The 23,458-nt window shown below is 45.9% G+C and overlaps 1 pseudogene; it reads right to left on the bottom strand.

Moving 5' to 3' along the window:
* Positions 1-10,948: 10,948 nt before the first annotated feature.
* On the bottom strand, positions 10,949-11,068 carry LOC136646859 (5S ribosomal RNA; annotated as a pseudogene).
* Positions 11,069-23,458: the final 12,390 nt, after the last annotated feature.

The raw sequence follows: 23,458 nt of genomic DNA, 5'->3' as shown, positions 1-23,458 counted from the left end.
AAAGGGGACGAGACCCAGCCCTCTTCCTCCTTATGCGCTCTGGTGATTTAAAAACAGCCTTGCTGACCTTTGTGATGTTAAGATAGAGTCATTAGGACAACAATCCAACAATTTCTCTCAAGGTGCTTAGAAATGTTTCACTCTGACCCCTCCCTTCACCAAAGCAAAGTATCTTACTTTCACTGCTCAAGGGGAAGGCAGGGGTCGCCTGGAGAGAGAAGGACTGATGGATTGTCAGACAGCTGCCCCCTCCCTCTCTCATTAAGGAGGCTATTGTTAAAGGAGCAGCAGGAGAAATGCTGCAGGAGAAAGGCAGGGAACAACGACAGCTACTCTTTATAGCCTTCATAAATCTCACGAAGGCTTTCAACCTGGTCAGCAGGGACGGCCTCTTCAAGATTCTCCCCAAGATCGGATGTCCACCCAGGCTCCTCAGCATCATCAGGGCTTTCCACAAGGACATGAAGGGCACTGTAGTCTTTGATGGTTCCACATCAGACCCCTTTGACATCTGAAGCGGAGTGAAGCAAGGCTGTGTTCTTGCTCCAACCTTGTTTGGGATTTTCTTCACTGTCCTGCTGAAGCATGCCTTTGGAACTGCAACAGAAGGCATCTATCTCCGGACCAGATCAGACAGAAAGCTGGACACAATGGAGAGCTCTCTCCATCACAATGGAGAGAGGTGAAAAGCGGTGTACCCCAAGGATCTGTCCTGGGACCGGTGCTTTTCAACCTCTTCATAAATGACCTGGAGACAGGGTTGAGCAGTGAGGTGGCAAAGTTTGCAGACGACACCAAACCTTTCCGAGTGGTGAAGACCAGAAGTGACTGTGAGGAGCTCCAGAAGGATCTCTCCAGACTAGCAGAATGGGCAACAAAATAGCAGATGCGCTTCAATGTTAGTAAGTGTAAAGTCATGCACATTGGGGCAAAAAATCAAAACTTTACATATAGGCTGGTGGGTTCTGAGCTGTCTGTGACAGATCAGGAGAGAGATCTTGGGGTGGTGGTGGACAGGTCGATGAAAGTGTCGACCCAATGTGTGGCGGCAGTGAAGAAGGCCAATTCTATGCTTGGGATCATTAGGAAGGGTATTGAGAACAAAACAGCTAATATTATAATGCCGTTGTACAAATCTATGGTAAGGCCACACCTGGAGTATTGTGTTCAGCTCTGCTTGCCATATCTCAAAAAAGACAGTGGAAATGGAAAAGGTGCAAAAGAGAGCGACTAAGATGATTACGGGGCTGGGGCACCTTCCTTATGAGGAAAGGCTATGGCGTTTGGGCCTCTTCAGCCTAGAAAAGAGATGCCTGAGGGGGGACATGATGGAGACATACAAAATTATGCAGGGGATGGACAGAGTGGATAGGGAGATGCTCTTTACACTCTCACATAATACCAGAACCAGGGGACATCCACTAAAATTGAGTGTTGGGCGGGTTAGGACAGACAAAAGAAAATATTTCTTTACTCAGAGTGTGGTCGGTCTGTGGAACTCCTTGCCACAGGATGTGGTGCTGGCGTCTACCCTAGATGCCTTTAAAAGGGGATTGGACAAGTTTCTGGAGGAAAAATCCATTATGGGGTACAAGCCATGATGTGTATGTGCAACCTCCTGATTTTAGAAATGGGTTATGTCAGAATGCCAGATGCAAGGGAGGGCACCAGGATGAGGTCTCTTGTTATCTGGTGTGCTCCCTGTGGCATTTGGTGGGCCGCTGTGAGATACAGGAAGCTGGACTAGATGGGCCTATGGCCTGATCCAGTGGGGCTGTTCTTATGTTCTTATAGAATGGAGGTAGGGACGGGCTGTTTTAGTGTGGGGGAGGGTGCAGTTCAAGTCCAGGAGGGAGGTGGGGTTGGCAGCCTTTGCCATATCTTGTTATCTGGTGTCTTGTTATCTGGTGTGCTCCCTGGGGCATTTCATGGGCTGCTGTAAGATACAGGAAGCTGGACTAGATGGGCCTATGGCCTGATCCAGTGGGGCTGTTCTATGTTAAAGCTCTTCAACCTCTCCAGACTGAGAGCAAAGTCCAAAGTCCAGCTGAAATGTCTGTGTGACTTCCTCTTTGCCAATGATGCAGCTGTCATCACCCACTCTGCCAAAGATCTTCAGCAGCTCATGGATTGTTTTAGCAAGGCCTACCAAGACTTTGGACTAACAATCAGCCTGAAGAAAACACAGGTCATGGTTCAGGATGTGGACTCACCTCCCTGCATTATAATCTCTGTGCATGAACTGGAGGTTGTCCGTGACTTTGTGTACCTTGGCTCAATGATCTCCAACACTCTTTTTCTCGATACCGAGCTAAACAAACGCATCAGTAAAGCAGCTACCATGTTTTCCAGACTCACAAAGAGAGTATGGTCCAACAAGAAGCTGACGGAACATACCAAGATCCAGGTCTACAGAGCTTGCGTCCTGAGTACACTTCTGTACTGCAGAGAGTCATGGACTCTTCGCTCACAACAGGAGAGGAAACTGAACGCTTTCCACATGCGCTGCCTCTGACGTATCCTCGGCATCACCTGGCAGGACAAAGTTCCAAACAACACAGTCCTGGAACGAGCTGGAATCCCTAGCATGTATGCACTGCTGAAACAGAGACGCTTGCATTGGCTTGGTCATGTTGTGATTGTGAGAATGGGCGATGGCTGGATCCCAAAGGATCTCCTCTATGGAGAACTCATGCAAGGAAAGCACCCTACAGGTAGACCACAGCTGTGATACAAGGACATCTGCAAGAGGGATCTGAAGGCTTATGGAATGGACCTCAACAGGTGGGAAACCTTGGCTTCTGAGCATCCCGCTTGGAGGCAGTCTGTGCAGCATGGCCTCTCCCAGTTTGAAGAGACACTTGCCCAAGAGACTGAGGCAAAGAGGCAAAGAAGGAAGGCCCATAGCCAGGGAGACACACCAGGGACAGACTACATTTGCTCCCAGTGTGGAAGGGATTGTCACTCCTGAATTGGCCTCTTCAGCTACACTACACGCTGTTCCAGAACCACTTTTCAGAGCGCGATACCATAGTCTCCCAAGACTGAAGGGTGCCAATGATGTTAAAGGAGGCTATTGTTCAGTTTTTTAAACTGATTTTAAAGAGGTGCATTTTCCCCTTCTCGAGGGATCAGCACATTCCTTCTCATTTGCAATGGCAATTCGTGTTGAGTCAAATCCGTGTATAAAAAATCCGTGTATAAATAGGCTGTACCTGGACCGCCCTTCTTGGTCATCAGATTTCTCCTCAGACTTTAATTCAAGACGGTTTACATAGGCAGGCTGTTCTAAATCCCCATAGGGAATTTTACAATTGAAGGAAGTTCTGTCTTTCAAAAACCACACAACATTTCAGATGGATCTTTTCTGATCTGGTATCACATTCTGGCCTCCAGTTGCCACCCACACAGACTGACAAGCAGCTCCTTCATCTCTCACTTGAAGGGCCAAGACGATTCCTTGCTCACACCAAAGAGCAGGTGGAATAACTCAGCTTGGCTTGTCAGCGGCTTCAAGGTCTCGCCATTCACGGTACCGATGCCTCAAACTAGCGACCTTCGGATGTTATCTTCAGGCAAACAGAGGCTCTACCCTCTAGACCAGACCTCCTGCTCATTACTCATGACTACAATACTTATTTTAGAACATAAGATGAGGTCCTGCTGCATAAGCCAAAAGCCTGTTAAGTCCAGCTTCCTGTATTGGACAGTGGTCCACCAGATGCCTCGGGGAGCACACAAGACAACAAAAGACCTGCATCTTGTTGCCACTCTCTGGCACCTGGCATTCTGACATAACCCATTTCTAAAATCCCAGCTTGTATCCTGTATCTAAATCCCAGCTTGTATCCTTGTATCTAAAATCCCAGCTTGTATCCTGTGATGGACTTTTCCTCCAGAAATCTGTCCAATCCCCTTTTAAAGGCATCTAGGTCAGAGGGCATCACCGCATCCTGTGGCAAGGAGTTCCACAGTCTAATTACACATTGGGTTAATTTTTTTTTTGTCTGTTCTAACTCTCCTGATACTCAGTTTTAGTAGATATCCCCTGATTTTAAAAGATCAGTATGGGGGGGGGGGAATTATTTTTAAGTTTTTTTTTTTTTTTTTAAACGAGATAATGCTTTAATGCTGGCTCTTGCAATGGGGCTAACCCTTACTTTGGGTCAACAGGGCTGCATGTACTGTTTTTAACATTTCCTTCCTTAGAAAAGGTTTCTTTGCTTTCTCCCCACAAGCTGCGCACTTATGCCTCAAAATAAGGAAATGCTCATATTAGCTACATTATACATGCCTTAGCTGACAGGCAGGACAGCAGCTATTTTCGTCAGAGAATATATTGGCAATATTAGAGGCAGATAAGAAGAGGCCAGCTGAATGACAGGTGTTGTCAGCAGGTGACACGTTTTCCCCATGGACGCGAGATGAATAAAAGAGCTCAACCCTGAAGGGTGCTGTGAAGCAACCGTGACTGAAGACTTGACTGCAAGGAGAGCAGAGAGTCCTCAGCTCCCTTGATTTCCTTGCAGCACCCTCCAGGATAAGAACCCTGCAAGGAATCGCTCTTTGAAATGAGAGAGGAGCGATGCTCCCATCAGTCACTTCTCACTTTTGGTCAGGTGTCGATAGTTTTGTGTGCCCTGCAAGTTAAAGTCAAATGGTCCCAAATGAGCAATTAAATTGCCTCGGATCTTGAAAGACAGGTATGTTCCTGATGGCACTTGTCAAGGGTAGCAAACAAGCGGCACATAATTACACCACTAAATTGGCATGAACTGCAATTTGCATGCCGGGGAAAGAGGCAGGAGTGATTCATGACTGGCATCTGGCAGAGCACCGCCATTCTTTCTCTGACTCGGAGATACAGAAAAGATCAACTTGGGGTTGAAAAGTCATTTTACATATTGCCATCAATGCTTTTCAGGTGACGGCATATCAACAGCTGTTTCTGCTAGATGATGATTTATTATGAAACATCGAACCACTAACAGTGTTAGAAACTAGGAAAATGAAAGCATAAGTGTGTGTGTGTTTTCCTACGGACCGTAACTGGAAAAATGCGACACCCCCCATTTTCAGGTTTGATGCAAGCAAATACAGAAATGTCTCAGACTGTTTAATCCCCGAGAAAGAAAATCCATCATGGTAAAAAATAAGCCAATAAAGAAAATTGTTGACAAATTTCTGCCCCTGGCAGTCTAATCTTATTCATGTTAGCCTGGCAGAAAGCCCCCGCCCCCTTTGTTCAAGGGGAATTACTCCCAAGTAAGAACACAACCCTAAAGTTAACCCAAATATTAGCCAACCGAGTTGGGTTGGATTTTCTCAAAATTGGGCCTGTAATCCAAGTATTTGAGAGTGCTGTTATTTTGTTTAGATTTTCAGCAACAGTCTCTCAGATGTGGAATTCTTTTTACGTACAAATCAACAGCTGATTACTGATTTCCCAGATATGTTGGCTAATCTATTCTTTATAATTATTTTTGCTAATTCTCTTATCTGTACCATATTATTCTGTGAATAACCTTCTGAGAACAAACAGATTCCTCCCTTCTTACTGCCCTGTCACACTGGTGGACCTAGAGTTGGCCCCAAGAGCGGCGGGGCTCATTGCGGGGCCCCTATGGGGCCTCACTCCCCAGACTCCCCCTCACCATACAGCCGCAGTGGCAAGAGAAGAACTTGTGGTGCTGCTCTCAAAGTATGACACCTGGAAATAGTTGGCAATGACATGTTGAGGTCACCACCAACTACTTCCAAGAGGCCCACTTTGAGCCATTCGGAGGCAGAGCCAGGCAGGAGGGCCCAACACAAAGCCAATTCACTCACCCCACTTACAGCCTATGAAGATTCCAGCTGGGGCAGCCAGCAATCTGTCCACTGTGCAGGTGCATCCCCCCGTCCAAGCACGGTGCCCAATGTGACAACATTAGCCACGTTGGCTTAAGGTTGGTCCAGGGTGGACCAGACCAGCCTGTTCCTGGGAACTTGTGGGGCTAAATGGATTCCAGAAATCTTTGGAATTTATTCCCACTGGCTTTGGCAAAAAACAGTGATTGACATTGTTGTCTTAGGTAACAGTAGATAGACTATGGCTATTGACACTGCTGTTCTTGGATGTCCTTTCCTGTCTCTTTAACCTACTGAGGTTTTTTTTTTTAATTATTATTTGTGGATGACCTTGACTCATATGAAGAGAGAAATGAAGCCTCTAGAACAGAGGAAGCGCTTGGTTCTCATCAAGACTGACAGATTGAGACACAGAGTTTTGAAAAACATGTCAAAGTAGCTGCAACAGCAGAGAAATCTTTCATGGCCGTGGCCACGATGACAATAACATTGAATGCACAGCAGGTGAGGGGAGCTGGTTGGGCAACAGTATCTAGATCAAACTGGGTGAGAGAAGTGACAGCTACCTTGTTCCTGCAGCACCTGGTGAGAGATTGTAGGTTGTAGCAACGAATGCATGCTTTGCATGCAGACAGGATTGCCAGCCCTGACGTATCTCACAAGGGGATACAGTGATGAAGCCAAGGAGGTAGAGGCAGAAGTCCATGCCGTCACACTTCACCCTAATCAAGGAGGTCTCAACCCTCATGGGATTCTTGGCCAGCTGAAAACATCATGAGTTCTTCTAGGTCAGGTGCAACATATAATTTTCCAGTGAGGTCTGAGTGAGCATGTGGGAGAGCAAATGGATGAATGTGTGTATAATAGCTCTCAGCCACTGTGTCTGTAGTAAGCAAGTGGCTGACCATGTGTGAACGCATGGGAACAGAATGATGTATGTTCAGGAACTTAGATATTTCATAGTGTTGGCATCCTTTGTTGTAATCAGTAAGCTTTTATTAATTTGATTTCACTGGCTATACTTGTCTCTTCCAAAGATGCCACTACAGCGGTTGGGACTGAAGGAATTTAGGACCCAGTCCTATCCAATTTTCCAGTGCCAGTGCTACTGTGCCAATGGGGCATGCACTGCATCCTGAGGTGGGGAGGCAGTCACAGAGACCTCCTCAAGATATGGGAACATTTGTTCCCTTACCTTGTGGCTGCATTGCAGATGCACCAGTGTTGGAAAATTGGATAGGATTGGGCCCTTAATCACTTTTCTGATCCTGCCTCCCTTTGGTCTAGGTCTACTTTTTTTGACCCTGACTTTCTTCAGCTTGTCTTCTCAATTGACAGTTGATCTTCCATGGTCAGTGGGGAAATACACAGTCTACTGAACCAAGGTGTCCAATGGTGGTTGCCTGATGGTCTTTCTCTTGATTGTCTTTCACCTATGTGGAAGGAGATCCAGAACCAATTGATCCAGACACAGGCCTTTGATCCATTTGCCACTGCCCCTCACCCTTTCCTGCAGAAAGGGATGGAGAGTAAATCACATGCAATTTGGCTCTGCCCTTGTGATCCTGGTCAATGGTCTCCGCATATAAGGACGATAGATTCACGCTATGTGCACTTTTTCAAACCTTTGCGGACATTTTTCAAACTATTTCTAACATTTCATCACTTGGGTGTCTTTTTTAACAAATTTCTCTCTTGTAGGACAAAAAAAAGTTTCTGTTTGACATTCCAAGCATACGCAATTGCTGAATGCACAAAAAAAGGAAAGTTAACATAATTAAAATGGTTATAAACATGCCTCCTATTTCTGTTTACCAAGCCAAAATTTAATTATCAGAAACATACTGTAGTGTATGTTGTCTTTGCAAATATACGAGCCCAGCATTGTAAATAGCTTGTTTCCAAGCTGTGTGTGCAGAGTTATGTGCCCATCTGTAAACATTTTATTTAATTGATTTTTCAAGTCTTTAGACTCCGCTTCTGAGACTTCTAAAATGTAGTTAATTAAAATCCGTCGAGTTAGAAACAATTACCTTGCACCCTCTTTGTAATAATTTTTTTCTTTCTTTCTGTAGCAAGGTATTTGGTGTGCTGTTGTTACAATTAAGGTAATTATAGCTAAGTGCTCAGTAATGGGGAGTTGAGGTGCAAAGGTTATAGCTTATCTTAGAGAAAGTGTTTAATAATGTACAAATTAGCTTAGACTGAAGTGAAGGGCATCTAGGCCGAAGATGGCTGCAGGGCATTAGCATAACTAAACTAAACAGAATATGCAAATATTTTTGACCCTCGATGACCAAAACAAAAAGTTAGAGTTTTCTTTTTCAGGTATTGCAAAATTCAACACTCATGAGGACTAAGCACAGGATTTCTTCGGTGAGCATCACAGAGTGTGTGGTGATCCCAATGTTTACAAAACCCACATTTTGGAAACATAAAATGAAAACACAGAGCAGATCTACACTACCTATTAGCGATTAGTGATTTTATGCCACTGGAAGTGATGTCATGACCGGAAGTGACATCATCAAGCAGGGAAATTTTTAACAATCCTAAACTGCAATCCTACCCACACTTACCCAGGAGTAAGGCCCATTTACTGTCATTGTTAAAAGAATATACACAGTAGCTTGTTAAAAATACAGGTCTGTAACATTTCCCCAAACGCAGTCACATAACATGGTAGCATCAAGTCTAATATATTAAAAATAAAATATTGAAATGAATGGGGACCCACCTGAAATTGACTCGCGACCCACCTAGTGGGTCCCAACCCACAGTTTGAGAAACACTGCTGTACACAGATGACATAGCATTTTCCCTGAGAAAGCCTAGAAACACAGTGACTAATTTAGGGTGCAATCCTAACCCCTTATGTCAGTGCTTTCCAGCACTGACTTAAGAGCAATGCAGCTCTGAGGTAAGGGAACAAACATTCCCTTACTTTGAGGAGGCCTCCGTGAGTGACACCCAACTGCAGGCTGCAGCACATGTCCCATTGGCACCGCTATGCCAGTGCTGGAAAGCACTGACGTAAGGGGTTAGGATTGCACCCTTAACGTCTGTAAATGATGAAAAGTTTTATGAAAAGGTTTTTAGGTATGAAATGAATATGTGTAAATTGAAAAAAAAAAATGATGGGGGTATTCAAAAAGGGACAGAAGATAAGGTAAAAAGGCAGACAGCATCAAGGTGGAAGAATAAGGGTATAAAATATCTTAGAATAGTACTTTCAGTTAAGGAGCTTGTAATTAACCATTTCGAACCCTTAATAAGGAAGGGCATGGGAGAGGGAAGGTTAACACATGAAAACAAGACCTGCAATCCTATGTACACTTACCTGGAATTAAATCCCATTGACCATAATGGAACTAACTTCTGAGTAGATGTCCATAGAATTGCAGTGTAAGAGCCCAATCCTGAGCTTGGTGCCACAGCTTTGTGCCACTGCACACTGTCGCAAACGTGCCATAAGGCACGTTTGTGAGCCTCACCGCCAGGCTACTGCCCGTGCTAGCCCAGTGCCAGCCAGTGCTGGGCTAGCACGGGGTTAGTGCAGGGTGGGCGATCAGCCTCTGAGGCTCAGTGGTCTCATGGACCGCTGAGCCGTGGCATGGTAAGCGGGGGTGGGGAGTGGGCGGGGAGGAGGCGTTCTGGGGAAGGAGAAGGCCAGCAGGGGGCGAAGGGAGGGCAGGGGGGAGGCATGATGGGGAAGCAGGGGGGTGGGGACGGGGGTGGATGGGACATGTGCCGGGGGAGGGAGGGAGGCAGGTCTGTGGAGCTCTGCTCCACCAGACCCTTGGGATTTGTGCAGGGTTTGGTGCCCTACATGAACGCCTTTATTTTACCGCCAACCAAAAGGTCAGCGGTAAAGTGAGTAGCCCCGTTGCAGGGCTGCTTACCTTACGCTGGAGAAGAGGACAAAAGTCCCCTTCTCCTGGGGCACTGCCTGCAGCAGCCCGAGGTGTGCAGGATTCGGCGGCGGCCGTTCTCAGGGCTGCCAAGACTGGGAGCCCCGGGCAGCTCAGGATTGGGCTGTAAGTCTCTTTTCCCATTATTCGGAGGTATAGCAGTGCACTGGGATTACTTGCAACAGGAAAATGCTATGGGGGAAAGGGTTATGCCCCTTCCTTCCCACAGCAGCAACTTACAGAGAATTGGGGTGTACATGCCTGCTTTTTTTTGGGGGGGGGGGCAGTAAAGAGACAAGAAAGGATCCAGTCACAGGTTTCCATCATCTGTTCTAGCTTAGCGTTTATAATTCTATGGATTGACAGGCATAAGGAGCCTAGCGATTCATAGCCCAGTGTGGCAAGGCTGCTCGTCTAGCTGTCCTGAGCTGCCTGTGGGTTGCTGGCATTTTTTTTTTTTAAAGATACTCGTTTTTATAAGTTTGGATTGCTTGAGGGAATGCATAGTATAAGAACCAAAAGAAAAAGAAGATAAATAAAGTATGAAGAAGTGACAGTTCTATTTTAACTGGATCCTAGTTATGATAGCCTGGTCCCAGTAGCAGAGAAGATCTCACAAATATGGAGAATGTGTGCAGGCAAAAGGTAGCAGATTTAAAAAAAGGGAAAAAGCACAATATGTTCCCTTGCTTGCAGCTAGCCAAGAGAGATCTCTGGTCAGAAGAGTAATAAGATCAAGAACTATACATCTCATAACCAATAAGGAACTGAAAGACTGAGAAGGGAGATCAGAAAAAAAATAGGGAATCAAGGCAGATTTGATTAGAAAAGCAGATTTAAAATAGAGATAAAAAAACAGAAGGCCAAACTTGTCCAAAGATGTTTCTGGATGTAAGGGCTATCCCAGCACCAAACCAGGAGATGAAACATGATAACAGTACGTCTTGTAATGGGGGATTGGAAACTATGAGCCCAGTCCTGTCCCCCACTATTGGCAATGATGAAGCCACATCGACAGGGTGCATGCTGTGTCCAGTGGTTAGAGGGGATGATGAGAAGGCCTGAGAAAGGTAAGAAAAAGATTCTTCCCTTACCTCTTAGGAGGACTCCTGGTGGCGAACGGAGGTCCTTGGTCCTTCATCAGCTATGATGGTTGGCAACCTTCAGTCTCGAAAGACTATGGTATAAGCCTACAGCACCTGGTATTCCCAGGCGGTCTCCCATCCAAGTACTAACCAGGCCTAACCCTGCTTAGCTTCCAAGATCAGACGAGATCAGGCATGTGCAGGGTAACAGTTGCTGTACATCAGCTATGTAGCTGGTGTAAGTCTGAGGAGTGAAAAGGGGTGGGTCAGATTCAAAAAGAAAGGGTAGCAGGGTAGGTCGCTGCTGCCAGGATCCACCCCTCCTTTCCCTGTGCTGCCCCTTCTCTCTCCCCACGCCAAACCTCCTCTGCTCTCTCCCTTCCTGCCATGACACACCATTACCATCACTTACCATAGACGGCGGAGCCCATTTGCGATGGCAGCCCAGAGTGCCCTAAATGGCCTTGCACTGCTGGGACACTCGGCTCAGGCAGGGTTCGGACCAGAGTTTAGCTCCAGTTGTGCTCCTTGTGCCAGATTCTGTTGAATTCAGAGTGATCAGTGTGACGATCACCTCCACTTGAACTCTGTCTGGATTCTGACTAACCTGCATGCTGATTGACAGACCAATCCTAACTGGGCTGCCCATCCCATAGTACCCCGGTTGGCTGGTGTCGCTCCAGTGCTGGCAGAGGCTGCTGGTGAAGGCCTCTCAACTGACGTTGCTGGCCTCTGCTCAGTCACAACATGCTTTACATCATGTTTGCAGCCGCACACATGCCCAGCCTGGGATTGGGCTCTCAGTGTATCTGCCATTTGCAAGCGCACTTCCATGGTTGGAGAAAAGTGATATATTCAAACACTCTGTTTTAGCAAAGTCGGGGTGGGAGGGGGAGATGTCCCAAGGTGGGGGGAAGGTAGAGTGGAAAATGGGGTAGAGATGGCAGCAGGCTCTGCCACCATATCCTAATTCCCCCACCCCCGTCTTGGGAGACCTGACACAGGTCTTCTTGTTTCTGCACCTGCCCAATAGCAGGCGCAGATCCAAGGAGACCTATTGGGGCCACGTGGCCGCTACATGGGGTAAGGGAGCATAAGTTTCCCTTACCCCAAGGAGACCTGGCACTGCTTCCCAGTCCCATTGGATGCAATGATCGCCACAGCAGCCCTGGGCACTGGGATGTATAGGACTGGGCTACCTAGATTATAAACTCTTCCAGTCACCGCAGGCCAGATTTCATTGGTGGGACTGCCACATTCATAACAAGATGATGATGATGATGATGGTGATGGTGATGATGATAATGATGATGATGATGAAGAAGAAGAAGAAGAAGAAGAAGAAGAAGAAGAAGAAGAAGATACTGCTTTTCAACAAGAGTAGTTCACAAGGCAGTTTACACAATTTTAAAAAAAACAAACTAGTAAATATCAGGGTAGTTGTATGCACAGCACACACACCAGAGATACATATAAAGAGTTGTTGGGGCATTGATGTACAAGTCAGTCTGGTTCAAAGAGCTTGATTTAACTTAACAGAAACCAGGAATGTGTTGAGATCAAGCAATCCCTATGGGGCTACTCAGATCTGTACCAGCTCCATAGCTGGTGCAGATTTGAGTAGCCTATGTAGGGCTTTCAGGTTCAGGATGGGAGGATAGGATATGGTGGCAGCCTCTGCTGCCATCCCCACCCCCCTAGGAGTCCTGAAATACCTTCCATGCCCAGTTTCACTGCCACTTGGATTTTGAGGGGAAGATCATTTATTGGTAGGACCATTGGGGGATGTGACCCCCACATCAGCAGCATGTTGTGCCTTATCAATTGTCAGAAAAAGATGGTGTGCCTTGATAATTTTAGCACCTTGTCAGTGTGCCGTGAGATGAAAAAGGTTGAAAATTGGTGGTCTATAGCAGGGGTGTCCATAGTTTTTAGCAGGAGGGCCACCTCATCTCTCTGACACTGTGTTGGAGGCTGGGGAAAAAAGAATTAATTTACATTTAAAATTTGAATAAATTTACATGAATGAATATATTAAAGATGAACTTATATGAATGATGAACTTATATGAATATTATATGAATGAATGAAGGTCTTGCAATAGCTCAAGGCCTATAAAAGGCCTTGCACAAAGCAAGGCCAGTCAGCGCACGCAAGCGGTCAAACAGTTGCCCTCACGCTGAGAACAGTTGCGTCGGGCCAGCACGGACTCCAGCAAGTGTTCGGAGGGCCAGAGCCTCATTGGAATCTGGGGGTTCCCCACAGGCTGGATTGGGAGTCCCTGAGGGCCGCAAATGGCCCCTGGGCCAGGTTTGGGTACCCCTGGTCTATAGGATTGCAGTCTTAGGGCCCAATCCTATCCAGCTTTCCAGCCCCGGTGCAGCTGCAGTGCAGCCCCTAGGCAAGGGAACAAATGTTCCCTTATCTTGTGGAGGTCTCCATAACTACCCTCCCACCACAGGATGCAGCACAAACCCCATTGGGATGGCTACACCAGGGCTGGAAAGTTGGATAGGATTGGGCCCTTATTTATTACAAAAAGAAAGAACAGGCCTAAATACCTAAAGACAAGACAGAGATCCAGAAGCCCCCCCCCCCCCAACAGGTTGCCTATGTGTCTTCTCCATCTCTCCTCCTCAACCCCATTCTCAAGAAGAAGGGACTTCTTTATTTTATTGACACATTAGCCCTCCAACCATCCTTCACCTGTTTCCTAAGGCAAAGGGTACTTTTCTCCATGTTTTGTGATGTAGTTGTTACTGGTATGTTGTGATAGTTGTCATAAGCAACAAAAAAGATGTAATTTCTGAACACAAAAATATGTGTCTGTCACTTCTAACTTCCATGTAGCACAAAACCAGCACTCAGTGACATGCTAAATGCAAGCAGTGATGTGACAACAGGACATACACAAAATTATCCCTGAGGCAAGATGTAAGTCATATTTCAAATGTGGTTTGTTGTTGTTGTTTTTCTTTTAAGAATCTGAATTGCTGTGGAAATAAATAACTTGTATTAAATGCAGAGATTTGGTATTGTTAGTCTGAATGCAAATGCAGCTCGTCGTAAAAATTTCATCTTTTTAAATGTTGACATTAGATCAAGCATTAACAGTGTCATTCAGCAGCAATAGATCAAGAAAGGTGTTTATCACATAAAAAGGTGCATCAGCCACATTTAAATGATATTCAAGCTGTTTTTCGAATTGGACACTCTCTCCGCAGAATAATTTGATGTGAAATGAAGTCGGTGAATCAAAGGAGGATAAACACAAATCTCCGCACGGTGTGCACAGAAAAATAGGTGATGTGATCCATCAATCCAGTTTAGTTCTGCTGGCTTGTCCATGACATAAAAAAAAAAAGAGAGTATCTCAACATGAAAATTAAATACAAAAGTGATGCTATTATTATTTTCATATTTTTACACCACCTTTTCTCCAAGTAACTCTGGGTGGTGTACATATAGTGGTTCATTCCCTCCTTTTGTCCTCACAACAACCCTGTTAGGTAGGTTAGGCTAAGATATAGCCTAAGGTTACCCAGGAAGCTCCATGGCTGACTAGGGGTTTAGATCTTCCAGGTCTAAGTCAAACTCCTGAACCACTACACCACCCTGATTCTCATATACAGGTATACCCCACTATCCATGGGGGTTCTGTTCTGGAACTTCCCCCCCCCACCCCGTGGTTATCTGAAACCATGAATACTGAAGATGCCCCACCTTCACCCTCTGGAGGCAAGGGGAGGCTATTCTGAGCCCCAAAGAGGCTGTGATGAGAACGGATAAGTTCATCATTTGCTGCCTTGCATCTGCTAATTAAAAGGGAGGATAGAAAAGAAATAAATACATTATGCAGGTAAGTTAAACAGTGATCCTGAAACCTTTTAGCACGAGGACCCATTTTTTAGAATGACAAAGTGTCGAGACCCACTGGAACTGATGTCATTAACCTGGAAGTGATGACAAGGCCAGAAGTGACATCATCAAGCAGGAACGTTTTTAATACCTCTTATACAACAAAATCAAGTCGAAACAAGGGCACAAGCCTAACCAGTCTACTCAGAAGTAAGTCCTATTTTGTTCAAAGGAGCATACTCTAAGGAAAGTGTGGTTAGGATTGCCACCTAAGTAAATTAAAAGTTTACAATATGCATAAGTTTTAAAATGTATTTAAAATAAAGAAGAATCCTCCAAACCATACTAAACAATGGCTGATCTGTTTTTTAAAAAAATTTCCCAGAACATCCCAAAGCCTGCAATTTTATCCACACTTACCTGGGAGTAAGCCCCATTGACTATCATTGTTTAAAGCATATCCAAAGTAGTTTGTTAAAATACAGAACTGTAACATTTCCCCAAATGCAGTTATATGCCATGGCAGCATCAAGTCTAATCTATTAAAAATAAACTGCACATTGAAATGAATGGGGATCCACATGAAATTGGCTCACGACCCACCTAGTGGGTCCCAACCCACAGTTTCAGAAACTCTGAAAAAGATAGTTAAGTCAAGGAAGTGCTAATTTAGGGGATCTGCACAAGGTAAAACTGTGGGCCTCCCATATGATTTAGACATTCACAAATTACATTGACTCCCCAGTGAATTCACTGGCAGGGAGAACTGGAGCCAACTGCGGCTGGCTCTCTTTCTTTCTCAACAGTGGCATCAAGCCACCTTTTTTGAGCCAGGGCTGGCATTGTATATAAAAGAAAATCCTCCCATGATTGAAGTCAATGACAAAAACTCCTTTTGAGGTTTTATTTTTCTCCTTTCTCCGTCTTCAGAGAGAACTGACTAAGCAAGGGCAAGGAGGGACTGGCTGCGGTTTTATGGAAAGCCTCGTTGGAAATGCTCTAGGGCCTTGTGATATTGATGACAACTCAAATGGAGTTTGCAGAGGTGCTCTGAAAAAAAAAAGTTTGCTTTTAACGGCAAATGCTTCAGAAACCTGGGCTATTGATTGCTGGATGATTGGTTTGTTGTTGTAGCTTAAGAGAGTGGTTACCACCAATGTTTCCAGACCCTCTGGTGCTCAGCTGCCACTCAAGCGGAATTGGTTACAGAAACTTTATGAAGTTCTTTAGAGCACACACACTCACTATACTACAGGGAGATGACAACCCCTCCTTTGTGCACCAGGAACCTGAATGGTAAAGAGAGTCATTGAAACTATCTAACACCTGACACCCCTTCTGTTGTTAGCAGGCAACTCTAGCAGGCTGTTTAATTTGATCTCCTGATTGATGTGCAATGGTACCTCGTGCTACGTCAGACAATACATATAGCACAGTACTTTCCATACCAGCATGGGTCTCATGGATAGTAGGGATTCAGATTGCGACTCTCTGCATGCTAAACATGCTCTGTCACTGAGCTGCAGTATGTTTTAAATTAGTTCATTGAAAATATCCTTACAGTCCAATCCTATTCCACAGTGGTGCACTGGATGTAGGCTTGCTGGCCTGGGGCCAGGTCAATCAGGAAAGGTCAGAAATGGAAAAAAAACAAAAAAACTTTACTTACCTTCCTGGCAGCTGCCTGATCCCCTATGGGACTCCTCAGATCTACACCGGCTTTTTTGCTGGCGTAGATCTGATACTGTGGGGACATGTCAGGCACAGGACATGGGTTCTGGATATGGTGGATACCAGTACCACCAAGATTTGCCCCATGCCACCCTGACTTGCCCACAATTTGCAAACCTCCACTGGCAGAATTCCACCAGCCAGTCTCTGGTGGCACATGGCCCTGGCACCAGCGTGAGCACCGCAAAGACTGGCAGGTCATCTATCTCATAGGACCTCTTGGTATGCCAGTATTCCACAAGCATAGGATAGGACTGTTTGTGTTATCGCCCAATCATAAATGCTTCAATTCAGGGTTTTTCTAGGTTCCAAATGTATGATCCTATTGGGATGTGATTTCTGATTTCCATGGCATTTGTAGGCACTATATTTTGTACCTGGGAGAATATGATGCTTTCCCTAGATTTCACATCTGCTGTGCTTGTTTTACAAAATGTGCCAGCATCTATTGGCTACTTTCTGAGTTCATGATTGTCGGAAACAGATCTCTCATCCCCATGACAGATTTATTTTTCATTTCACACATTTTTTTTTTATGTGTGCAATCCCAGTGTGCTGCCAACACAATGATTCCTCAAGGAGTCAAGGTGGTAAGCAGATTTAGAGCACAACCCTATGCATGTCTACTCAGATGTAAATCCCATTGTGTTCAATTTGGTTTACTCCCAGGAAAGTGTATATAGGGTTGCAGCCTGACAGACGAATCCCATCCAATTTTCCAGTACCGGTGCAGCTATGCCAATGGGTCATACACTGCATCCTGTGGGGAGGCAATCAATGAGGCCTCCTTAAGGTATGGGAACATTTGTTCCCTTACCTTGGGGCTGCACTGAGGTTGCAGCGGTGCTGGAAAATTGGATAGGATTGGGCTCTCAGCCAATTATTAATTAATAAATAGAGTGTGATAGAATCTTGACTGGCTTTTAAAATATATCAATGGCTAGCTTATTACGGTGGGTCGCTCTACGTAATTGATTGCATTTTCTAGATACTGCTTCGCCGATCACAACAGAACTTGCCGGGCACACAAAACTGGACCAGAGCTGCCCTTTATAGTCCTTCCATCTGAGAGCAAGATGAGATATGCGGTCTAATGTATTCACAGAAGCCGCAGACAAAGGACCGTAGAGTGTGGTATTGAGACAGCCCCGTGGGGCTGCATTTATTCATTTATATCTGCATTTGACTAGAGAGTGCAAGAAGACATCCATTCCCAAACAGAATGTCATAAAAGACAGTCAGGCAGCACAGGAAGAGTGAGGACTGGGTCAGTAGGTGCGGGGAGAAAAATAGATTTGGGAGCTGTCAACATAAATATAACACTAAAGCCTACAAGCATGAAGTATAGCGCCCTGAAGAGGAACATAAATAATAAAATAGAGTGGAAGCCCCAATGATCCTGGTGCCATTTTTCTGAACAATATGGGACACATGAGAAACATAAGGGCAAATATTGCAAAGTGCAAATTAGAACCTGAAGAAGTGCAATGTGGGAGAGGAGAATGATATTTCACGAAAAGGGTACTGTCTCTGGGCCAATAACATTCACTGAACTGGAGAGGAATGTCTGCAGCAGTCCATGGATACACAGGGTAGGGCAGGAGTTTTATTACGCATTGGATTTGAATAAGTGTTTGTATTTGTAATTAGGACCTATTGATTACATGTCCATGTTCATGTTCACAAAGGAAAAGAAGGGGCAGCACAGAAGGGGACGTATGGTGTTTTTTTCATACAAATCAACACAATGAGGAAATGCACAATGGGGCAGTCTGTACTTGCACATGGCCTGGCTGCTCTGTTCACATCTGGGGAATTTGGGGTCAGATCCCTTACGACCCAATCCTATCCCCCACTGTCTTCTGCCATGCAGCAAAGCCAATGGAACATACTCTGCGTGCAGTGGTGGGGGGTGATCAGATGGCTAGTGAGAGGTAAGCAAAAAGTAAATTTTTACTTACTTCTTGGTAGGCTGCTTGATCACCAATAGGTCTCCTTGGACCTCTGCCAGCTATTTTGCTGGGATAAATCTGAGGAGAGGTAGGGGACAGGAAAACGTGATGGGATCCACCATGCATGACTGTTGCTGAGATTCTCCCCCTCCAGCCCCCTTCTTGCCCCAAACTGCCTACAACCTGCCCCTGCTGCCACCTTTCCTGCTCTAGTGCAGGCAAGGCCCATCAGTGACAGGTGCATGGAGCTGCTGGCCATTTGTGTTGGTGGTCCCGACACACTCAGCAGTGGTGTGTCATATGCAACACTGTTGCGGTCTTTCTGACAACTGGTTGTGAGATCCATTGTTGTAAAGGCCCTATAGGACTGGGCTATTAATTGCACGGAAGGGCAGTTTGTCAGAACTGGTTTATCAGCACATGTAGAAAGGTGGTTCATATCACCCTCACCCATGCCATTGAGAAAATGTACCTGATTTCCTCTACAGAAGAGTGGAGGAGCCAGATCATGCATGTTCGGTGAGCATGCATATCTCTTATTACATGTAGTTGATCTGGTTAAAAAAAAAGTATCAACTAAACCAGGCTCCTTATTTGAGACATGATGAAAATGGTTATACATTTAAAATGTGAAAAGATAATAGTGTTATGCAGGATTGACAGAGACCACTAAAACCAATGTAGGTTCAAGGCTTTTATTGTGAGGAATGGACCTGAACCAAAATGGTAACACCCTCATTCCAAATTCCCTGATTTAGTGAGGACCTGAGGCAGGCACTAGGCAGGCAGGAGGCAGCAGGACTTGAGGCAAAGACTGGCTGGCTGCTCCCTGGCTCTCAGTGGCTCTCTCAGGGGCTCCTTGCTGCAGCTCTCTCTCCTCAGCTCTCAGGTTTCAGCTCTGCTCTGCAGCTCCTTCTCTCCCAGCTCGCCTGGTGATCTTTCCTCCTCCACAGAGCTTGCTCTTCAAGGCTCCCCACAGCAGCTCTTCCCTGGTGGCCTAATCCCGCTCTTGCTTGTGCAGCCCCTTTTATAGGCCTCTGCACACAGCAGCCTCTACCTTCCCTCCACTGGTACTGCAGCCTCCTCTCCTGAAGCAGTTTTCCCTCAGGTCCTCCTCAGACTGAGCCCAAGTTTTACACATAACAATAGCAATACAAAACCTAATGCAGCAGCAGAACTGAACTTGCTGTCAAAAATTAAATACAGGGGAAAGCATCACTTTTTTTTCTTCAGCAATAGCAATACAATAGGATAAAAAGGTCTGTATCTGAGTAATTACTCAGACACCTAATTGGCTGTGTTGATGTCTGGAAGCTGTAATTCTATTGTTTATAAATAACTCTACTGCACATGGGATCACAGTTCTCCCACATACAAGCTAGAAGTGTGCTGGTACATTCTCCCCGATGATGCTCTTTGATATAGTAAGGTCTAAATGGACTGGACCATGGGACTGGGTCCGGAAAAGAGACTAGTGTCCCATCAAAACCTTTCTCTAGATATTTCATGCCCATTTTATACTAATTAGCCGACCTTCTCCTCTCCTCCCAATAGCTCTAGTTGTGTGGAAAGCACTGCTGGACCCCACCACAAGGGTAGCTTGACTGTTCAAACTACAGAGATCCTCCTTCCTCTCTCAGCAGCTCCTGGGCAAGGCTGCCGCACACCAACCTCCATCCATCCTCTCCAACATTTCTCCTTCTGCTCCCACACCCTCTAAGAATATAAGAACATGCTGGATCAGGCCAAAGGCCCATCTAGTCCAGCTTCCTGTATCTCATGGTGCCCCACCAGATTCCTCAGGGACTATATAAGACAACAAGAGACCTGCATCCTGGTTCCCTACCTTGCATCTGGCTTTCTGACTACATGCTGTTCATTGCTACCATGCACATCTGATAGTATAGGCTCAAGGTGTGGCCTCTCTTAGCTAAGAACCCAAGTTCTAGCAGGAGGATGCCTTACTGGCAGCAGTGGTAGAGATAAGGAGCACTCTTCATGCTTTCCTGTTGGCACCCTTCAGTCTCGAAAGACTATGGTATCGCGCTCTGGATGGTGCTTCTGGCACAGCGTCTAGTGTGGCTGAAAAGGCCAATTCGAGAGTGACAATCCCTTCCACACTGGGAGCAAGTGTAGTGTGTCCCTGGTCTGTCTCCCTGGCTATGGGCCTTCCTTCTTTGCCTCTTAGCCTCAGCCTGTTGGCCAAGTGTCTCTTCAAACTGGGAAAGGCCATGCTGCACAGCCTGCCTCCAAGCGGGCCGCTCGGAGGCCAGGGTTTCCCACTTGTTGAGGTCCACTCCTAAGGCCTTCAGATCCCTCTTGCAGATGTCCTTGTATCACAGCTGTGGTCTACCTGTAGGGCACTTTCCTTGCACGAGTTCTCCATAGAGGAGATCCTTTGGGATCCGGCCATCATCCATTCTCACGACATGACCGAGCCAACGCAGGCTTCTCTGTTTCAGCAGTGCATATATGCTAGGGATTCCAGCTCGTTCCAGGACTGTGTTGTTTGGAACTTTGTCCTGCCAGGTGATGCCGAGAATGCGTCAGAGGCAGCGCACGTGGAATGCGTTCAGTTTCCTCTCCTGTTGTGAGCGAAGAGTCCATGACTCGCTGCAGTACAGAAGTGTACTCAGGACGCAAGCTCTGTAGGACAACTCTGGCTTATAAGGACTTCATGCCTTCCATGTTTTCCATTTATTATGTAATGCATTTATGCCCACCTTTTTGTCACACTATGGGTGCCCAAGGTGGCTCACAAAATATACAAATAAACAATCATTAAATAATATAACAAACATTTAAAAGTAAACAATAAAACTATCAAAAGCAATTATATAGTGAGTGGCAGAAAACAATCGAGCAGCAATAAAAGAGTAAAAGGCTATTTCCCTCCCCGTCCTGAGAAAGGTGAAACCATCACCTACTAATTAACCTATTACTGTAATTATATTATATGATGAGTCTAAGGGTCCAATTCTATCCCCCACAAGCCCACAGCAGCAGTGCTGCTGAAGCAGTGCACACTGCGGGGGACAGAGAGTTGACCAGATAGCCCTGAAGATGTAAGTAAAAATGATTCTCTGGCAGTGATTCTTTCATCTCATGATCCCTGCTAGGTTGCAGCTGTGGGTCACACCCATTGCAAGCCAAAGTTTTAAGCCTATACTGTCCACAGGAGGGGCAACTGCTGACACCATACCCTATCTCCTCGGGGGAATCTTGCAATTCCGCTAAAGCTAGAATTTGGGAGCTGCTGCTGCTGCCAACCCCACCCCCTTCCCAGAGCCAATCTGCTCATCCCCTGCCCCTTTTCCACCTCCCCCACCCTGCCCCATCTTTCCCCACTCTTTCCTGCTTCCCCAGTCAACTTACCTGCCTTGATGGGTCTCGTTGGCATTCTGGCAGTGAGCACCTCCATATGCAGTCAGAGTGGTTTTTGTGACTGCCATAAGAGCCCAGTCCTAAGCACATCTATTCAGAATTAAATCCCATTAGAGTCAATGGAACTTACTCCCAGGGAAGTGTGAATAGGATTGTAGGCTCTGGCACTTAACAGTAGCAGAAAACACCAGCGTTCCACCAGCGTTAGGGCCCAGTTAGTTTACTGGGCTGTAAACTATACTTGGCACAAACCATCCTTTGTTGTGACATGTGAACCAACCCATTGGGAACAAGGTTTTGGGGTGCCTTAAAAAATAAAAGTAAAATGGCATATGAAATGTTGAGTGTGCCATACAGCCTAAAGTGTTATGGAACTGAATAATCTTGTCATGTGTTATTCTCCATTCCTGATTAATGCACTTGCATGCTTATTTTGACCCTATAGTAATGATACTTCTGTCCCTACTTGTTAATGAAAGTTAAAGTAGCTTGTGCATCAATTGATTTGCAATGGAAACAAAAAACTCAGTCTGGCCAGAATTCTTTGCATTACAATGAAATATCTTCCACATTAACAGTGATCAGTCGTTCACATAAATAATATATGTCTCAAAGGCATTTAAGCCTCATGTGTGAAAATATCTCTCTCTCTCTCTCTCTCTCTCTCTCTCTCTCTCCTTTTGCAGTACTATACAGTCAGGACCAAGAACTGACCTCTTTCTCCTGATCCGTGGACCTCAGCTAATCACCCCATCATTACTGAGGCCATCGGCATTCTTTGCTTGTTAGAGGGGCAGTGACATGCCTTCTCAAATGGAGCCCTGAAGGAAGCCTCCAGGCATGAGAACATGAACTCTTCATTTAGAGTGCCTGTTGGCTCTGTTTAAATAACTCTGTAGCTTGGCTGGTCTTCGGTTTGCCTACTTGACAGTGGAAGATCATTTTCATCCGAATGCTTCTGAGGCCACATTACCGCAAGTGCCCTTAATCCAGGAGAGTCAACCCCTCAATAGGTCTCTGTCAGCATAAACTCTGAGAAAGAGTATCTTAATTATTCTGTGTTTAAGTATTACCAAGTGCACTGCTGACACGGTGTCATTAGATATTAGTGAGATCAGTGTCAGTGAAATTAAATGTTAAAATCAATGTTTAAGAAGAGCATGACTTAGGACCAAACCACAAGTGAGATGAAATGCATCACTGGTGTCTGTGGTGGTCTTCACCTCTGCCTCTGTTTGCCATGAAGCACCTGGGGCAGAGGGCCCCAATGTGCATGGGAACACAGCAGCAGCCTCAGCGACCTTCCGGAAGACCTGGAAGGGTGACCATGTATGAAGAGGAGGCTCCTTCCAGGATTGGGGTCCACGATAGGAGCATTGCTTATACAGGGACAAGGGCAGGAAGGGGCAGGGTAGTGACCAGAGGTGCCTGTAAATAAAGATCCCCCAGCAGTTACTGAGGAGTTCAGTGTAGGGTAGGCACCTGCCCTGAGAGGTTGGCTACCTGTGACCCACTGAGTAAATGTAGGAGGAGGATGCTGGACGATGCTCAACCCCCTCCTCTGGCCATGTCTGAGGTTGCCCTAAGCTCTCATTATAGCCCAGGCAGGGCCCTTAGGATCTGTCCTGTACAGCTTGCCTTCGCCACCCGGAGCAGGCCTGACTGAACAACCAGCATAGGGCCCCCC

The sequence above is a fragment of the Tiliqua scincoides genome, chromosome 3 (assembly GCF_035046505.1).
Source record: "Tiliqua scincoides isolate rTilSci1 chromosome 3, rTilSci1.hap2, whole genome shotgun sequence".
Taxonomy (NCBI): Eukaryota; Metazoa; Chordata; class Lepidosauria; order Squamata; family Scincidae; genus Tiliqua; species Tiliqua scincoides.
This window is presented reverse-complemented; position numbering and strand designations above follow the sequence as displayed.